The 6503-nt window shown below is 42.1% G+C and overlaps 1 protein-coding gene across 2 annotated transcripts in view; it reads right to left on the reverse strand.

The window, feature by feature from the left end:
• LOC116331402 (T-lymphoma invasion and metastasis-inducing protein 1-like) overlaps positions 1–5615 on the reverse strand; it is a 51572-nt gene extending 45957 nt beyond the window's left edge. For both annotated transcript variants that reach the window (XM_039618598.1, XM_031754072.2), the window contains exon 1: positions 5421–5615. The gene's annotated coding sequence lies outside the window, so the exon portion shown is untranslated. The remainder of the gene's footprint in view (positions 1–5420) is intronic.
• Positions 5616–6503: the final 888 nt, after the last annotated feature.

The following is a 6503-nucleotide window of genomic DNA, read 5'->3' on the forward strand; positions in this document are numbered from 1 at the left end:
AGTCATCTTTCTTTTTTCTGATTATCATAAACATCATAAAGACTAGTAAACCACAGTGGGCTTGTTAGAACACGGATCCTCACATTACTATACCCCGATTCGAGCCAATGGGGGTGAGATATCTTGTGGCAAACACAACACTGTTGTTGAGACGAGGATATCAACGGCATGTCAGTTACGGGGCATCTCTTCGGAGGATGGGGTTGGATCTAGGTCAATGGGTCCATTTCCTTGGAGTTGATCTCTTGTGCAGGCTAAAGCTAGGGGGTTATTGTTTGGACTTTGAGTGGCTACAGTGAATAGATCCTCCTCTGTCAGTGCATTAGTGACCTGTAAAAGCTCCACACGACCGACATCTGAGTGCCAGCCTGAGGGGAGAACAACAAAAGACAACCTGACATCACGCAGGCACATATGCACACACGTTCACGTCCCTAAAAGCTAACACACCACAGGACAATAACAAAATCACTCAATATGAAAGAGACCTCATAAAGGACTCACCACAGCTTTTTCTTTTTTTACCCCAAAGAAACTCACTCCATAGAACAAAGAAAAGTCATGCAGCTTTGCCTGTAAGCCCTTGCTTTTGTCATTCTCGCACACACACATCATACTGTACATTCACGTACATATTTGCACACACTTACAAATGCACACACAGGCTTTTCAGACCGCCTTGCAATATCCCACTGCATCACTTCCAGGTCAACAGGCAGGGACGTAAAGTGCGACTGTGTGATGAGAACTGAGTCGCCTGCCAGCTCTTATGAGGGGGTTGAGGAGAACGATGGGGCCGAAGAAGGAATAAAGAGAAGAGACAATGGCTAAGTGGCCTGTTTCCTGTGCTTTAATTATACAGCCAGTGAGTGTGAAGTTAGACAGAGAAACAGATTCCAAACAGGAGAGTAAAGATTTCCAATCAGAGATAAAAAAAAAAAAAAAAAAAGATCCCAGGAAGGCCAAATCTCCCAGTGCAAACAAAGCATAAACACAGTCATTGAAAAAGTTCTCTGCACTTTAGTAATACTAGCTCTAAATCCCTACTCAGCACTTCACACACACGTGCATTTCCTCTCTCGCACTCTGAAGTCTGTTAAAGCATTTTCCTGTTCAGGTTATCTCAAAGCAAAGCTTCCTTTTTCCATGAAACCACACACTTTGAAACTATATTCTTTAGAAGGACAGGTATAATCTCACACTGCACACATCCTGTGGAGACTGATCGCAAAGTATACCAAATTATACATATTATGAATTGAGGGTGCCCTAGAAAATAAAATCTAACAGCTAAAATGCATTCACACACACGCAAATGGGTTTCAACCTCATCAGCTGGTATCCAGAGCTGATGTGTGGGCTGGAACACCACACTGATCAGAGATAATGGGCAGACATGACAAGGGTGGTAATGCTGTCACACAGAGAGTAAGGATTGAAATATTTCATGATGGAGCAAGAGACGGAAAGAGGGAGACAAAGAGAAAATAAAGCATGGGAGAATGAGGGAGGGAGTAAAGGAAGGAAGGAAGGAGGAAACTCCCAATTCATCAGCAGACAGAACAGACAAAAGGGAGGAAATGATGAGGGCACATGCCAGCTCATGTCAACTGTGAGACACCCCTCCCCTGCTTAGCCCCCTTTGCAAATTAGAGCCATCCCTTCTGCTTTTTTTACTTCTCATCAGGGGGTTAATGTTAAGGAGTCTGGGACAATGTTCTCCACCTGATCTGCAGTCTTTAGGTGACAACAAAGTAGTCCTGCTCAACCAGACGAGTGACATTTCATAATGGAAAAGCAAAGACGTTAGTATGACATAATCACGCATAGTCACATATGCTTTTCATAATTTCCAAATATTTCACAAGTGCCCAGAAACATCCAGATGTGTACGCAGTATATGTGATATCCAAATGATTTCCAACCTATTCAACTTTAATAGGGAGACATGTGTGACCCATCAACCCCCACTGCACGGTTTATGACATTACGAGATTTTATTAGAATCATTTTTATTAAATACAACTGAGGAAGTTAAATTATCCAGAAAGAAGAGCTGGGGGAATATCTGAAAAATGTATCTTTTCTTTTGTTTTTTTTGCAGCATAAACATATTTTCCCCTGTTCTGTAACTCATCTTACTAACCCACAGATTCATCTCATCCACTTGATCTTGACCCGCTCAGTTTCAGAGCTACGGCCTTTTCTGTTACAATCTGCATTGCAAAGGGATTCCCTCTCCTTTTGCGTGTAGCCAGAACTGAACCAGCAGCGTAATTAGAGAAACTCAGTGAAACCAGAGAAGAGAGAGAGAAAAAAAACATTTGAACTTCCCCCCACCCTCAGCTGTCAGTTTTCTCTTGCTTTTCCCAAAACAGACTTCAGCGATATTTCTCTTCTTACTGGGCTCCAAATGACGGCAACAGACAGTGAGAAACATGAACGCACACACACAGACACACACAGAGAACCCAGAGGCGCACACTGAAACACAAACATTTAAACAGCTTGATTGCATGTGGGGATGGTGGTGGGGTTGGTGGGGGGGTCGGTGGGGAAGAGCATAAGCCCCACATTTGTTTAACAGCAGAAATGAGTGGACCAGAGAGGAAGAGGGATAAAAGGTAAATTTAGAAAATAAGACACATATAAGGACCGTTCCTGCATCGTGTGTATTATATCTTTCATTATTAGATTTATTCACTGCAGTAGACGACAATGTGAGAATATCTGCACAAACCCTTGTCGTTTCTCTTGTCGATGATGAAGAAAAATACTATATTTGTTATTTAATGTATGCAGGAAACTGAACTTTACATGAAGAAATCAGAGTATATAGTTGATTTGGTGACTCTTATTTAATACACAAATTATATCTACGTATCAGTGCATTTATAAAGAATATGTATTAATGTCGTGAGATGGACTACATCTGAAAACAAAATTCTCTTCCCCCAAAGGAAACTCTTCATTGTTAAGTTGACTTGTTTTGTGATTAAGACCTATCCAAGCTGTCGGTAAATTCAATGATCTCTCTGAACTGAGCATATACAGGCCTTAAAAGTGAGCTGATAGAGCATGAGAGCAAGTGTATCAATCTGGGTCAGTATGTACACCTTAACAAACAGACACACACTCACCAACCCAGAGGGTTCACTTAACAAAGTCCCATCCCCCCTTCATGCTCACACACATTATTAGCCTACAGTATACACAGCACCGTGTGGTTGTGTGGATGTGCACATATTTGTCCCCAGCACACGCTTGCGTACACAGTAAATGGACACACACAAAAAAAAAACTGAATGGGATAATGGCTCCCTCCCCCCTCTTTTCGTTGCCCCCAGCTTTTGCAAAGTCTTTGTCATTTTTGTAAATATATAAATATATAAACAAAAGTGTGCGCATGCAGACGCGCTCACACTTACGCGCGCACACACACACACACACCAGTTTTTATCTGTCACTGTAAATCCTTTCACGGATCGCTTCCTCAAAACACCCTGCCAATATTCAACTTCCTCATGGCAACTGAGGCATTGAATTGTGGCAAGAAGGCAAGACAGATAAGGTGAAGAAAACACAAGAAAGTGACACAGATAAAGAGATCTGGTTTAACAGTCATCAGAAGAAAGAAAGAAAAGCAAATATTAACAGAACGAGCACAGTTTTTCACCAAGTTACAAGGCAGAGCGGGCAAATTGATTTGCTGTAGAGCTCTTTGTTTTACAGTTTGACTCAAAAATGTGCTGTGACAGCTCTTATCGGGATTCTGTGGAAGAGAGGCGTGTAACAGTCGCTTTAAAAGTTTGGCTACTGAGCTGTTATGATTTGACTTTATATAACAGGGATATCTTTTGGGGTAAGTCCTTTGCTTGGCTTATCAAACAATTAGGTTGACCACACCAATATCAAACCATCTACTGTAAATACTGCTGATAGGCAGTGAGGCATTAGCTTTCCCTATTAGGTCCCAAAACAACAAAATGACAGCAAAATGAAAGGAATCCTCACATGGTCTATGCTGACAGATAATTGGTGTTGAGAAAAATCTCAAGCCAACCACCAAAGTTTTTTTTTTCCTTCCCAGCAAAGAAGAGGGATTGTAAGGGTGGAGGAAAGGACAGCAGAGACTACTTGCCCTTTGATCCGCCATAATTCTTTTGCTGTCTGGATCCTGGCACAGCTGAGACCTCACACCTCCTCGAATACACACGTTTGAGTGACAGATGCTAAATATGTCTGCAGTGTTGAGTAGGAAATGACAGTGGATATTTGCAGAATCCCCACCACTGTTTCTGTATTTCCCTTACTTTACAATGTGTCCCTACTTTTTTATTATGTATTGCTGCCTACTGCAACTCTGCTAAGTCGTCTGTACCAATCTGCCTTTAACTGCTGTTCCCTCAAGACTTTCAGTAGCTCTAAAGTCTCCCTCTTTGTCAGTCTCATCCTCCGCTTCACTCTTTTGCTTTTTCTTTTCTCCTCTCTTAATATTCCCACACATATGCACATGCACAGAGCAGGCTGATGTCTTTATCAGATCCAAATTTCTCAGTGAATCTGTCTTTTTTCATCTTCCATTGTGAACCTTTGATGGTATAACCAGAAATGTCGAGGACTGAGTGCTTTTTATGCTTCTTCACAGAGCAGAGGCTAACAAGCTTCTGACAGACCATAATTACTGTAAGCAGCACTTGATCTTTTGATCTTGAAATGAGAGTAATCACACTTTTATCTCAAGTAATTTCATAACTCTGCATATCAGATCTGTTACAGTACGTGAAAGCACACAACCAAACACATGCACTGAATATAACAGCCTCACTGTGTTTCCCCTACTCTTAGAGAGCAAACTGCACAGCTCAAAGGGCACTGCCAGGTGCTGTGGGTTCAGAGGGCTGTTAAGGTATTTTATCATCATTAAATTAGCACCACTGGGAAACTAGGCAAAGTCCCAACACAGAGAATTAATGATTGATAAACTCCTTTCATCGTCACACATAAAGTGGCCATGCAGGATTAGCATTTAACCAAAATGGGCTTTCTGTGCAATTCTCGTGTATTTATATCAATTTGTGTGTGACAAGAAGTGCAAGAGACCCTAAAGAGCGAAAGAAAAAAAGCCATCCCTCAAACAGTAACAGAGCCTATACTGTACTAGCAGAGAAGAGTAGTCACACCATGTGTGGGACTGCGCAGCATATCTTAACACACATGTTGGTGTAGCACATATATACACATACACACAGGTATGACAAAAAATCTTATACTCTATGAAGATGGACACGTGCTACACAGAGTTAGTAACTTATCTAATCACACATAACACAAAGCCAGTCACCATAGGCAACAGTTTCTCTTTATACCTCTCACAAAGCTCACCAAACGTCCTCAAAACAAGAAACCGGTCTCTTTACCTTTACTTAATATGTCCCAGTGCGTGTTACAGTTAATCCCCTGAACTGGTAAAAACACAGCCTGTGTGCGTCCTCTTCAAGAATTAAAAAGAGGGAAATCCTTGCAAACGTCGAAACGTCTCCCGGACTCCAGCGCAGCTTTTACGCACACACAGACACATTAGAGCGCATACTCGCATACTTGCTGTCTTTTTGCGTGCCTACACCAGACTGAAGGCTTAGCGAAGGGTGTGTGTGTACTGAGTGTGAGCCCGCCCCTTTTTTTTTTTCTGGTTTCCCCTTTTCTCTCTCCCACATGCGCTCCAACCCAGCCCTCGTTCTCCCCTCTCTCATCTCCAGCTCACTCCCTCTTTCTCTCGCTCCAATTTCGCCTCCTCTGCCTCGCCAATTGACTGCCAGCGTGTGTGCTGGGTCTGCGCCTCTAAGCCTAAATGTCCCAGTCCTCTTTTTAATTGCTGGCTCTCTGGCCTCGTTCTACACACAAACAAAGGCACAGTGGAGTGGAGTGGACAAGCATGGGCCTGCACAAACACACAAGAAAACGATATTTGCCTGCAAGGAAAGATAGGCTGATACAGTAAGTAATTCTGGGGAAAGATAATAGATAGCCCAAACCAACGCTCTACTGATGGTAAGCTAGCAGGAAATACTTATCAGCTAGCTAACTTTAAAAAAGTAAAATACCCTGCAAGGCACACGTGGTTTTGAATAGAAAGGTGAAGATATTGCGTGATGGAGTACATGAAAAACCTGTCTCTCTCTCTCTCTCTCTCTCTCTCCCTCTCTGAAGCCTTTCACACAAGCTGATGTTGCTCATGTTATGCTTCTGCTGCAATCTTGTCTTTTCTTCCATCATTTCTGTATTTACTATTTTATAAGCCAGCCAGCATTCTTATTTGAAGTATCAAATAAAAAAGGATTAAGTCTCTTTTGATGTTTTTGACTATTTTCTCAATTTCTCTTTGACTATTTTGAATATCAGGAAACATGATGCTGAACCTTTGCAGCCTTCTGAAATGGGTTGTCAGCTTGGATTAACATCATCTACGGTGGACCCTCAAAGTCCAAATCACTGTTGCAGGA

The sequence above is a fragment of the Oreochromis aureus genome, linkage group 10 (genome assembly GCF_013358895.1).
Source record: "Oreochromis aureus strain Israel breed Guangdong linkage group 10, ZZ_aureus, whole genome shotgun sequence".
In the NCBI taxonomy this organism is placed as follows: domain Eukaryota; kingdom Metazoa; phylum Chordata; class Actinopteri; order Cichliformes; family Cichlidae; genus Oreochromis; species Oreochromis aureus.